At 46.1% G+C, this 14,067-nt stretch overlaps 1 protein-coding gene across 3 annotated transcripts in view; it reads left to right on the top strand.

The window, feature by feature from the left end:
• LOC142576539 (monocarboxylate transporter 13-like) overlaps positions 1-14,067 on the top strand; it is a 151,660-nt gene that overhangs the window by 100,873 nt on the left and 36,720 nt on the right. The window contains exon 1 of one of the 3 annotated variants that reach the window (XM_075686702.1): positions 3,065-3,356. The exons of the other annotated variants lie outside the window; for them this stretch is intronic. The gene's annotated coding sequence lies outside the window, so the exon portion shown is untranslated. Of the gene's footprint in view, positions 1-3,064; positions 3,357-14,067 lie in introns of those variants that run through there. 3 annotated transcript variants of the gene reach the window in all.

Raw genomic sequence — 14,067 nt, 5'->3', positions numbered from 1 at the left:
TACAAGAAGACAGCGGCCGGCAGCGGAGAAGAGGTAGCAGCGTCATCGACGAAAAAATCCAGACACCGGCTTTAGGGAAGAAAGGACTGTAGACCTGGCAATCACGACGGGAAACGAGAGCAAGAGTACATAAAATCATGAGGGAGTCACAAACAGCATGCAGAAGTTAGCAAAAGGGCTGCATTTCCGAACAAGCCCTGAGCATCCTCGAGAAACTGGACCGTTTTCAAGAAATATACGTTGTTTTTGGCGGAGGACACCAGTTCCCCGGGGCCTAATCTAGTGAGTCACGACGCTCCCCGAGATCACTATCTCTGGGGTATCCCGCCGGGTTCACTAGCCCCGGAAGGCCCAGGTGATGGCGTGCCTCCCCCCCCCCCCCCAATAAATACCGACATCCTGAGCCGCTAAAGACTGGGCAGCAACACCTACCCACCCTCTCATGCCAAACTGCCCAGAGAAGAGGCGGTGATGTTCCTGTAGCTACAGACTGGCACATTCCCGCGCGGCACCCTTTTGCACGCCATGTATCCTGCGAGCTGCAATCTCAACTGCGAGTTCTACTCTGCGCCCAATACCCACTACTACATGTTATAGATATCTGCAGGCCCAACCCATCGACATCACCCATCATCGTACCAACCAACGAGCGGCATCTGCTGACAAGCTGACAAGCCCGAGCCTTGAAGAGCGGCATCTTCTGGTGAGCAGTGCAAAGCTATCGGCTAGGGGTGCCACCAACCTCGGATGATTCCTCCTTCGGCTCTCTTCTACAAATAAAGCTTATTCCTCCTCCTTCTTGACATTGCGATGGTAGATTGAAATAATGGTACCTTTGACTCTCCTGTGAGAGGTGCGTGTTCTGGTCGCGTCATATTGTGTGCTTGTATGTTTACATATCTAATAATGATAATAATAACAGTAACAACAACAACAACAAAATAATAATAATAATAATAATAATAATAATAATAATAATAATAATAATAATAATCGTACTCGCCATCAATGTGAGCTAATGGTGTCTACGGCAAGTCGATCAGGAAAACACGGTGAAGCATAGTGGAAAGTCATTGTATTTAACTCATTTTATCGAACCCAGAGTGTACAGATGAACAAAGCAAATATACTGGCAATGCTAACTGTACTTTCTTTAGCTGCGCCAAATTAAAAAAATGCCTATGGCAGACGGCACAATGCTAACCGTTGAGCTAAACTGCACAACGGGGCGGCCATTACGTCTGCGAGAAATTAAAATACTTAATTGACTAATGACCGTAATTACGTTGCTGAACTTACTCAGCAATTATTTATGGCACACGTTTCAATCTTCTAATTATAGTCAGTGAGTTCGCAAGGCGTATCCAATTATTTCGAAATAATTCTGAGGACAACGCCACTTTTGTGATATTATTTTAGGAGATGCCAATAAAATGCATTGACGTTTCAATTGCTTCCCTTCTTAATTGCATGAAACGACGTTTTCATAGAAAGTGGAACAGTTGAATTTTACCGCAAATTTCCCCACGCATATCTAGAAAGCGTCGCAGTCCTTAAATTTGCTGCAAGACGATATACTTCGCAAGATCACTAGCTCACAGATTGCAATATGAGCCGTAAAGTTTATGATGCGAATGCGTCACATGGCCCATCCAGCGAAAAAGCCGGCGTCTGTTCTCGGAGACAGTAAGACGGCAGGCCCTAAACTGACGTTGCCATTGGCTGCGACGCCACGTCACGAGCCACGCCTCGACGGCGCAGAGCGGGCGAAAGACGACACCTGCTGGCGCAATTGCGCGCCAGGTGTTGCGTGAGAGGACAGGGCATGGCCGTGACGCCACTCGCTGTCGCTCTCGGCACGAGTCGACGGAGCAGAGCGGAGAGCATGCGAAAGGGCACATGCACCTGCTCTACACCTGCAGGGGATTCCGTGAGGGAAGGGGGCATTGTCGCGTCGGAGGCATGCGGCGTACCGGCACGCCGTAGCCTGCGGCTGCTTGCTGGCACAGACAGCACGTACTACTATGGCACATTACTCGCTGCGCTCGCAGGACCGCTCAGTGCCGTTGAGTCGGAAATTATACCTTTCGCATTCACAATTCGTAAGAAGTGCTTAGGAGTCTTCAGATTATTCAAGAAATCAATTAGTTCAATTACGTTATTTACTGAAATAATCATTGTGATTTCTCGTTGATGTAAAGGCCACCTCATCGCGTAACTTAATTGACGGGTTAGACTAGCGATCTCTGCAACAGGCAATTTTTAAAAAGTTGGTGCAACTAAAATTAAAAAAAACACACATTTCTAACCAAACAAAAGGTTTGTGTTTTACGTACGTGCTGAGATGCTACATGACACCGCCTATGATTGTATGTTGCATCTTGCTTCTCTATTACGCCTTTTCCTTTAAAATCTATGTCTCATCTATAGCCTTGCCATGTGTTTATCTTTGCATAGTTTAGGTAGTGAGGGTTGTGTTAGTGGCTCATCTGTAGTTTTTCTATAATTCTCATGCGCTCACTATAGCGATTTGCCGGGCCGCCGGCTTCCATTACTTTCGCAATTTCCCCTTTATCAACACCATGTGCGTACCTATATTGTATAGTGTAATATTATAATTCGACAAACTACAGCCGAACTTAGATAATGTCCTCGTGTTGTAGAATGAATTCCAATGAAACTTCTTTTTTTTCGCTCTTCACGAGCACAGCTGTGTCGTTCGAAACGCCCTGACGGCACCCAGATGAATTCCATTAGGTCGGTGCTTTCTTTCAATTGAGAGGCAGCCAGGGGCACAAATTTCGCCGTGCGCCACACCCGTCGCTAGTACAGTCGGAGTGGCTTCTGTCACTCTTGAGGCAGCCGGGCACATATGCGGCGCACACTCGAGGGCATTTGAATTGGGAAGCCGGTGGCGCTCGCCGCGCATCGCAGCGAGCTGCCTCGCATCGCCGCGCGCTGCAAATACCAGCAAAAGGCGCAGGCTGCGCGAGCGAGCGGGAGGCGCACGATCCGAAGCAGGGCCCAGACGAGGCACCCCGCACCACATGCGTGGCGGAAGTCCTGGATCTCTCGGTGGCCCAGTTGGGTACCATCTGCCGGGAGCCCCGAGCGTCGTCGTCAGACACGGCAGCTGCCGCCGCCGCAGTCGCTGGACGTTCGGAGCAGCGACGTCGCATTCGATGCAGCTCCGTGAGTGTGGTCTGCCCGCTTCATGAGCGTCGAGACGCGCAGCTCGACTTCGGAGACTTGAATCCGCTGCCTGCAGTTCACCTTGTGGCGCCGCTTAACGTCGATCGCACGAAGTCACGCTGAAGTCCCGTCGAGACGCCGCGGCCGGAGGACCGAGTCGAAGCGTGAGTGGAGCCGGTCCTATTTGTGGGCCGTTTCCCAAATTTTTTCAAAACGTCCTCCGCTTGCGGCGAAGTCGCACAGTGAGCAATCGTATTTTAAGAACGGCAGCGTTGGTACATACAAGTGAAATTAAATCTGAAAATTAACTGGTGATGTTTATAACCTCCCGGAAGTACACAGTGCTTTGCTAGATGATGGTGTAGTAGGGCGCTTCAGACTAATTATGGCCATTTGGCGTTCTTCACCATCTGGGGCCCCGAAAGCCAGGTACCGCGTGCGTTCTTGCTCTCCTTTCCCGCGGAAATGCGGCCGCCACGGCTGCTACTCCATCTCACGACCTCGCAGATAGCGGCAAAACGCCGCAACCACTAAGCAAGCGTGCTGCGTAAAATCGAAGCTACGAGCCAGAATAACTTAAAACAAGACATTACCTGCCAAGGTTAGGACAGCGAAAATTAGTCTATACACTTGTTTTATGGAAAAAAGGTTACATATGCAAAATCAGGCTGATTGGCGTGTATTGGCTGTTTTCGTTTCAATGCGTGAGCGTTCTTTGGCGAGTATAGCAGTTCCGTCACGCGAAAGGTTTAATGCCTTGTATCTGCACAGAAATGCGTAATTTGCGAAGTAAATACATTTATTCATTAGCATAATATAAATGTGGATCATTAGAAGCACTGTAGGCCATAGGAAGAATGGAAAGCAAATAAAATAAATAAAATTCATCTGAGAAAATTCATCTGAGATATTCATCTGAGATACATAGGGCTCCAAAATATGCGTTGGGAAGCCCTATAGTAGGGGTGGGCAAATTGAATTTTCAGGGTGGGCCAACTTGAACTTTGGGGGTTGGTAAACTAATTCCTGAGCGTGGGTGAACTTAAATTTGGGGGTGGCCGAACCCAAATTTGAGGGTCAGCGAAGTGAAATTTGGTGGGGGGGGGAGGCAACATAAATTTCGTGGCGGATCAATTTGTAATTTGAGTGGGGTGCAACTTAATTTTGAGGGTTAGCCAACTAAAATTGGCGGGTATGCTTATGCGTAATTAGACAACTGCAGCGGAGTTTTTCCATGCATTTATCGCGATAGCAATTATATGGACACTCCAGGCGCGTTAACGCCGTCGCCGTGAGTTTCCTCATAAAGTCCAAGGGCGATAACACGGTCTCCGCGCGCCGTATACTGTACGTGTAAGTGAAAGCACGCGAGCGGAGCCGCGATCGCGGCTCAATCTGGCGCGCTTGCGGGAGGAAGGCGGAGGGCAAACGCACAGTCTTTTGTCGCGCGAAAGGCCGTGCGGGGATGGGAGGGAGGGGGAGAGGCGGCGGCGTTGTGTTCCTGCAGCAACTGCGCATTTCTCAACCGGGCGGAAGGGGAACTGACGATCGCGGCTGAATCTCGCGCAGGCAAGGAACGAAAGAGGGGGGGGGGGGAGGGGCAGCGCAGGAAGGAGATTTGATTCCGCCAAGTGGGCACTTTGCACGGTCGCTGGCGCCGTACCTTGCAAGGGATCCGTAGACGGCTCATACCTATGCGCGCGCCGTGTTCTCGCCGCTCTTGCGTTGCAGCGATAGCCAAAGGTCACTTCGCTCGCTGCAGCTGCCGCGCTTGATAAAACACAACAGCGTTTTGACAGTGCGTGACCGTGCACATCGAGTGTGATGTTTTCACGTTTGCTTTGTGCACGCTAGCGCAATGCTCGTTAATTCAGTTAGTCAGCGAATGTTTCCATGTTTATACGGCCCATAATGCTCTTACTTCGTATAGCAGCCTAATTTGGCGTCGCAATTGATGCTTCGCCGTTCGGGCGAAACTGCGACTTTTTTTGTAGCAACAATCGACAGATGGGGGGGGGGCATTTCATGACGTCAGAGTGGTGGACCGTAGAATAATTGAGTACGTAAGTGTACGTGCAGATAAATCTCCTAAAATAGTATATCGGTTATATGAACGGTGCCATACTAGTCGACTCCGCATCATTTCGGACCGCCTGGGTGGCCGCAACATTCGCGTATATATACATAGCATCCTAGTTGACCTTTTTGACGTTTAAAAGTATGCCGAATCACTCTTGGGAGGCGAGAATAAATGGGTGATTTTGGCTGTTTTTTGTGGAGCAAGTCATGCTATTTTTCTTGCATTCTGCCTGATTACGTGACTCTATAGCTATTATTTACTCGTCTCCGCGAATATAAAATTTCGGAAAAGAACTCCAAATTAAGGAATCTCAGTACGTTTCAGGGAACCTTTAGTTCGGTAGCTTCTAATTTCCTACTTGTTATCTAATCGTTTTTTCTGGGTCCTACAAAAAGCGCGTGAAATATGAAAAGCTATATTGCGCAGGTGGTAACAATTTTAAAGCGTCTGTTTAACAAATATGTTAGGTGAATGAGGTCTTCTTTTGCAGACCGGCGACTTGCTTCAGCGCAACCAAGGTTAGCCGTTTGCTGGCTGTTGCCATTTCTGGCGTCAAAATGGGGTCACCTGCGAACTAGTGGATTCACGTTCCCGGCGCAACTCTAAATGTGCCAGTTGTAGCATGATTCATTCTTATTCATGAGCTGGTCGATAAGAAATTATGGTTTCAAGGCGCGTTTCACGTACACGGTAAATACAGTGGATCTATGAGTCGCCTGTCTTACATGCATTAACATAGCTAGCTGGGCGAGCTGGTGATTGAACATATTCCTAGGGGCCCGGTAGCGCAACCCGAACGAAGGCCGTAGGGAAGTTTGGCCTACTTCCTTTTGTCCTTCGTTCGGGTTGTGCAGCCCACGAATAGGAATATGTTGTCTTACTTGTCTTTTGCACGGTGCATGGCCTTTTTGGATCGATTGAAGTTACGATATTTATTGCCGACGGAAACTGCTGCGCAAGCTGTCTTGTACGCTCCAAATCTAGCGAGGCCTTGATAAACACCAAACTATTTTATTTTAGCTCATACATTAACTACTAATCAAGTATGTTATTGTGCAAATATTGGACTTTCCTTTTTAGGATGATCCTTAGACGCTAATCCGCTGTTGTCAGTGTGCAAGGAATTAAAACACTAGACAGATTGGTTACGGCGGCGATCAAGTTAAGTACGTTGGGCGTCGTTCCATCCTTGGGAAAAAAATGGGTTTGAGCGACAAGAAGTTCTATCGAATGACAAGAGCGACAAGAATCATTCTGAGGTATAGCCTTCATCTCAGACTGCACCTCATGACCGGCGGCTCACTGCTATCGTTGAAAAGAAAAGCGTATAATCACTGCATTCTATTGGCAACAACACACAGGGAAGAAACTTCGGGACGGTAAAGTGACCATCACACGCTTGTCCAACTATTCTCAATTTATGATTGTAACTGTGAGCGAAGGGGTTCATATTGTTTTACACACAAAGAAATATTAAACTCCGCTCTCGACTCACATTCTAACCGAAAATTTCAATTTGGAATCGCTGTCCGTATGCCCCTCCCACCGACAAGTCCCGCGATTTTGGAATCAGTTGTGTGATATCAGGAAGTGTGGGGACATCACTGTGTCACCTGCTCTGAAACAGCTTGAAACCACATCGGACGTCTTACTCCGTACGCCCTGCCAACCAACAGGGCAGCAAGGACGTTAACGTTGATTTGTGTGCCCAATTCTTTCCCTGGTGCATAAAAAAATTATGTGTGGCTCTGCTGTCGCAAAAGACCAGAGACCAGTGGAGTTGGGGGTATCACCAAACCGCACACTTAGTTTCAACTTTTGCTGGGCTTCCCCCAGCTCAGCTGGTGTCTGGTGTTTGCGAAGCAGAGCCACGAATATTTTTTTCCACTGCGAAAAACAGGGCCGCCGAAGCGAGCGCGCTGGTTTTTATCGGGGAGCAGCGACGTCACACTACCTTTGTCCCCACTAGGTTCCATCCACCCTCGCCGCGCCGCTATGCTACGAGATGCTATTTTTCCACTCTGCTTTCACTCACTCTGAACTCTGTCTCCCCCAGCTGGACGAAGCTGCGAACGTCAAGAGAAACCCAGCGAGGTTCTAACAGCTGCGCTATAAAAAAGCACGTGAATCACAACGCCTGCAGAAACTATCGCTAGCTGACTGCCGACGACGCATGTATACCATAAGGTATTCCCGGCTAGCGCGCTTGCCGTACACAAAGCGTGATCAAGGTCCATCTAAATAGGTCGCGAAGCTTCGAACGAAAAGCGTGCTGAAGGCTATCGCCATAGATAACAGTTAGTGGCGCACGATTGTAGCGCGACTACGTGAGGGGAGGGCAAACACTGAAACTAGAAAACGTACGAGAATGTTAGACCGTTAGAAACTTTTTAATCAGAATACTTTCATACGAGTGAATATTCCGTTTCAAATATTTTTCGTGTACTAAAACAACAAACGTAATATTTTCTGTTGCATAATTTATTAGTTCGTTCTTGGTGACCCCTACAAACCAGTGATTTGGCGCATGGCTTGGCAAGACTGTGCAAACCACCTGTTATGTCGTGCGAAATGGCGTTGCTCACTCGAACGCGGCGGTTTCATCCGAGTTTTTTTGTTTATTATTTCCTGGAGTGTTTGTTCCAAGTATGGCTTGCGCTTCACTTCAAGTTTTGCGTGATCTAGCGCACGGCATTCATTGACGAGTGGTGCGAGTGCATGTTTTTATTTGTTGTTGTTGTTATAGGGCGAGTTCACGCAGAGGCATCCGACGCGCTGTGTTTCGTCGTGGCGATAAATCCGGAATGCTCCGCGAAAAAACGTCGCGTAGTTTGTTCACTCTCCATAACACAGGCTATAAGTGTCCGACAGGCCGCACATTAATAAGTCGAATGTTTTCTAAATGTTAATTTGGGGCAATGTTCTTTTTGTCTGATAAGTGTTGGATATAAATACATGGTGTGGCACGGAATTGCGAATGATTCTACGAAAAGGATTCGCACATGTAGCTTTACATTAGTACTCTGTGCTGGCCATAGTAGTTTTCATCCCTTGAAACATGCTTTATCTGGGCTATTATATTGGTTGCATTATTCTCGACGAATAAATGTGAAGTTGCTTTTGAAGCTTCTGTGGCACTATCACTTATCTCCATCCTACTCGCTCACCTTCCAGAGGAACCTACTCAAGCAATTGCCGCAATAATCATGTTCACATTAAGACATACGCCCCTCCTATAGTTTAATAAAAAGCTGGCGCTTCATGCTGAGGCGAATTCCAAACCCGCCTCAACCTGAAAAGAAAGATAGCTGCTGGCGTAGTGGTCGAAATGACGGACATTAATTAAATCGAAACATATGAGCCAAGCAGCATAAAGTATTTCCATCACAGCCATTTTTGGTTGTAACGTCAACATTTATTATTTATTTTTTACTTGCTGTTAGTTCTGCCCACTATACGTACATGGCGACGGTTGCAACGAGCCGCCATTTTCTTTATATGTGGGCTTCTATGAAAGCTTCGCTACCAGTTTACATATACCTTGGCGTAGCTTTCGACATTGCATTCTGTTACCCCTATAGCGTTGTTGCTGCGGCAAATTTCATTTAGTCACCATTTATCATTGCAAGACTTCCATATGGTTTAACTGCAATGTTAACAAACAAAAACGAATACAAATTGCACAAATTACACAGAGCGCTAAAATTCTGTCAGTTTGCTGTGGACCACGAATGGTTTAGCTTTCAATACTTGAAGCGCGCTCAAAGACTTTGTGACATGGCCCTTTTAACAGCTTGAGAAAAGAACCGTGCAACCAACGATAGAAAGAGAAATGGCAGGCGTAAAGACATGAAGACAGTTGTGTGGATAAGACAGGGGACGGCGGTAGCTGATGTTTTAGGGGACAGTATAAGACAAAGAAATGAACATGGGCAGGCAACATAATTCGTGCGTCATATAATCGGTGCAATCTTACACCTATAGGATGGGTCCCAATCCGTGCTGCGAACTTTTGTTCGAGTGTGTCGCTGAACTGACCCAATCAATCGATAAAATTGCTCAAAATGTTCCTCTAATGTTTCTAAAGTCGGCGCCAAAATGGTAGACTGAATTTCTCATAGTGTAGGCGGTTCTCGAACGCTATAATTTACGCTACCAAATGTGACGCGTTTGCCAAAACATTTCACTTTCGTCTTGTGTCATCGCCTATAAGGCATAAACACATAATTTACAAGTAGGTTGAAGCAAACTTTTATTTTCGTAATTAATTTAAACAATGCATAATAACAGCTAAGCTCATACGTTTGTTTTAGGATTTTAAGAGTACAGATCTATCACGGTTCAAAACAACAAGGCTCAGCAGAATTGCCTTGCATAAACACGCGTTTGGTTCACCTGAAACTTGCGAGTTTCCTACTTTTCATTCCTCGTGAAAGGAGAACTCAACTGTGCGACCCGATGTACGTCACAATTACGTGACCTTTTTTAGCAACTTAAGTACTCAGTTGCCGCACCCTGGATCCGCCTAAATGCTCCGCGCAATATTGATCTGCCCGAAAGCCATGAGAAACAGAGGCTGCGCGTGGTCGAGCCCCGCCACTCCAATATCTGCAACTTTGTGTAGCAGGTCCGTCCTACTATTTAGCTGCTACGTTCTAACCTCACGTCGAGGTTTATTGCAACATATATTGGTAATTTAACTTGCGGCTACGCTTGTGAAACGCCGGCTCATCTAATGTACCTAGCGAAACCGCGGCATCCTGTAAGACCTACTGCAATAGGTTTATAAGCAAATCAAACCAAAGCAAACAAAAAAGACTATGAATTTTGTGCGCACCACGCGAATTCTGTTTCCCGCAGCGCAACTGACAACAGTGGGGGGGCACACATGAATGCCGACCATCATTGCTTCGTCTTAGTCCTATCACCCTGGTGCCGTATAACCAACTTCTAATGACTTTTCGTAGCTTTTGAACAACAAAGCGCTTTTTAGGCAGCCATTTCAAAAGCATATTTCTTTGCTTTGAACTTAGTTAATTGTCTCCAGTATATATTGTGCGCGTTAAAGAAGCCGCTTGTCGCAACACAGATAACTTTGTCGATAAACAGATCAAGAAGTCGCTAAATCTAGGGACCAAACACTAATATGGCAACCCTGGTGCTAAGGAAAGGCAAGGGTAGTAAATTACGGCAGAGAAGGATAATGTGTGATGCAATCGTGAGATATGCACACATGAGATGGAATCAGCTGGCACAAAACACAGGTACTTGAAGATCGCTGGAAGGGGGGAGGCGTTCGCCCTGCAGTGGGCAAAAATAGGTTGATGGTGATAATGATTGTGACGATAATGGTGATAATGGATCTCCTACGCTTTATGCGAGATATCTTCACTTTTTCCTGAATCGGTTGGGTGGCTTTAGGTCAAATGGGTCGTTAGAGATGCCGATGTGGAAAGTCGCAGATTTCTATTTGAACGCTTGAGCTTCTTTCGCCGGCCGCTCTCACTTTCCTTCTTTCGTTTATGACATGTCTCTTTCTATTCTCTGTTTATTTGCGTCGCTGAGATCCTTGTTGTTTTCCTATCAAAACGAGTACTGAAGCAAAGCGACCGAGTATAGAAGGCCAGATAGCCTCTGCCCATGCAAACGAAGTTTGATGTTCATAATTGCTCTTTGCCATTGTTCGCCACCCAGCATCCGGATTGGCTAGAATTTTGTCTCAACAATAGCTGTAACATAAGAGGTTTCTTTCCGTGAACTAGGACACTGTTCTGTACACTTGATGTAGCTCACGTGGCTCCACCATAGGCTGAACGAATTCCCTCTGCTTCCATTTCCAGCAAAACTAGCAAACAAGTAGGTCCTCATGCGCAAGTCAAGCCTCGTATGGTTTAGTAAGTTCAGTTGTTCAGCACCTGGTTCTCCCCCCGTTACCGTCTGTAATGACGAAGTCACTTTCAAAGGTAGCATAGTGAACAGGAAGTCGCAACGCAAGTAGAGGATAAAAATGTGTACTTTTCGTGAACTTTTTTTTTTCTGTTGCTACTATAGTTCACCAGATGGTATGGTTGAAACCAGTCTGACTCAGAACTTGTTGTCCGCAGTCGCAAGTGCGCATCCATTCCGACCACCTGTTTCTTTCTAACTTTGTATCGAGAGGAAGCTTTAGCTCGGGACCAGGTATGGGGCCGGCCATTCAAATTCATGCAAAACGTGGAAACGCTCTTAATTGGGCCTGGACTGCCGTGTGCCCTGGACCAACTTCAAATAAATTTGTTGGATTTCAGAAAAAATGGGTAAATGCCAGTGTCTGTTCGAAGCCCAGTGTTGATTTAGGTCCTGAAATTTTTCGTAGGATCGCCGAAAGTTGCCACGCTTTAAAAGAATTAGTTGGACCAGGTTCACAAATCCTTCCCCTTAGTACTACAAAAGCAGCTGTCCCTGTTCTGTAAACTGTATCTGTTAAATAATCTAAAGCTGACAGAATTCATATAGGAATTCCTAGATTATGGAAATTTGTTACCATGTTCACGGGTACCCTCCAAACGTCGTGTTCACATAACGGTTTATTTCATAGCGGTGGAATATACATAAGTTTTGTCCGCTTTATATGTATAGTTCACAGAATCGTGTTAATCTATTTGATTGCTGAGTTACAGATTTGTGAATGTCATAGATTCTTTTTTTTAGTTTGGTGATTTTTAACTTTGTTTATTAAAATCTTGATGGTCTAAATATAAAATCCACTTTAATTGTCAATATATCATAACAATTTCATTGAAATACAAGAAACCCAATCAATTCCTTGGAATGGTTGCCGAAAAAGAAACTATTTCTCCATTCTCAAGCATTTAGACAGGAACCCCAGAGCTAAAGCATCCCCTCAATTTTTGATCAGCGCATTGGCTTCATATATATTTCAGAACGGCATCGTTTCCTGCGAGGGTGTGGAAACGCGAATTCAGAAATATCTTTGCAAAACACAACTGTTCATCATGTGTTGTTGTTGTTTACTTTAAGCATTCCTTCAAAATAAACGTTCAGTTGATGGTCAACGATAGTGCCATGTGGCCTCCCTTCCATTCCTGTGTATTTTTTTCTTTTGGGCTGGAAACTTAAACATGAACATGTACTGGCACGTTCACTTAACCATACCTGAAATTAAATACCTGATCTTTTCTTATCCTACTTCACAAAACCCTCAAACGCGCCGAGCAAACATGATATCTTCATACTACCTTCATTCGTATACGGAATTTTACTGGAAGCCCGAGCGCATTTACTTTCTCTAATCATACTTCGAAAAAGAAAATGCCTTGAGCAGCAGCCAACTACATATCTTGGACTTACAGGTGTTTGTCTCGCTTCACGATGCGGCAAGTGATAAAGATTTGAGAAAATGTAAATAGAAGGAACGAAAAGGGCTATAGATTTAGGTGAGCAGGAAAGAAAAGTTTGTAATGAACGCATGCAATATGGACGTTTATACAGTAGTTGCCACTGCTAAACAACTTTCTCCACTTGCTCTCTGTTTCGCTCTGAATAAGGCTCATGGCCTGCGGCAGTGACCTTATTAACGACGACCTTCATGTTGACACCCACTGCGCGGCGCCGATAGTCGGCATCCAGAGGGGATGTCAACATTCCGCCCGAGATAGGGTTTGCGCTTGGAAATGACTGTCTGCGTTTCGACAGCCTCCGCCCTCACATTTTCTTCTGCCTGAGCCGCTCTTTCGACCCTGACCGGAATTTCTCTGGCCACCTTTCAGCGGCGTAGTGATGGGGGCCGGGGGCCGTGGGCCCCGGGTGCCAGTGGCCTGGCGGGGGGCGGGGAGTGTCATATTTGTCTGAAGACCAGACTCTCTCCGCAGGCTTGACTGGGCGTAAATGGTAAAGAATAATCCGGTAACAAGCAGCACGAGCTTATGTACCAGACGAGTAGTGCTGCAGAATTGTCGGATGCAGCTTTACCAACATGCTGGGTAATAATTGCATCAATTTGCGGGTTAAAAAGCTCAATTCGCTAAGTGGTCGCTAAACTACTCGCCTTGGCGGGACATTTCATGGGCGGTGCTTTCGTACAGTGCGCTCATCTCCCACTATGGATTATGTGTCGTCAGTATGTATAGTGCTCCATTTGTCAGTTTTGTATCGTTTGTAATAGTTGTGTATCAGTTTCGCGCTGCTGAATAAAAACACGTCTCGCAGTCATAGCTAACCGTCGTTTTGGCATTTTGTTGCTGTCACGATGGCGTCCCACAGGGCGGGGTATTGAGCCCTGTTCTCTTTAACCTTACTATCGTTGACCTTGCTGAAACATTACCCAAGACAATTTACCTATAAATGTGCGCTGATGATATTTGTGTTTGGCCTTCTGCGTTGACTCGCCTTCAAGTGCGAACAAGAATTCAGTGGGCAGCCATCCGAACTGCCTGAGTATGTCCGTCGAAAAATTCGCGTTAATCGTGTTTGCGAGCGAACTAATGACACCATACCCTGTTTCTCTCAATGGCCAGGGTATCAAATTCCACAAATTTTACCGCTTCTTAGGTGTGATTATTGAAACCTTTTTGGAACATCACTGCATCCACTTAAAGTGGGGACTAAATACGATTGTACATATAATGAGGTTCATGTGCGGCAAAACCTGAGGCACGTCGGTACGGTACATGCAACAACTGTATAGAGCCCCGTTTCTGCTCTTTTTACGGTACACCTTGCCGGTTTTCGCGAACACACGTAAAACAAATATTCATATTCTCGAAAGTTTGCAAGGTCAGACTCTACGGAGATGC

The sequence above is a fragment of the Dermacentor variabilis genome, chromosome 3, assembly GCF_050947875.1.
Source record: "Dermacentor variabilis isolate Ectoservices chromosome 3, ASM5094787v1, whole genome shotgun sequence".
In the NCBI taxonomy this organism is placed as follows: Eukaryota; Metazoa; Arthropoda; class Arachnida; order Ixodida; family Ixodidae; genus Dermacentor; species Dermacentor variabilis.
The sequence above is the reverse complement of the archived record's forward strand: the minus strand, read 5'-3'. Positions and strand labels throughout refer to the sequence as shown.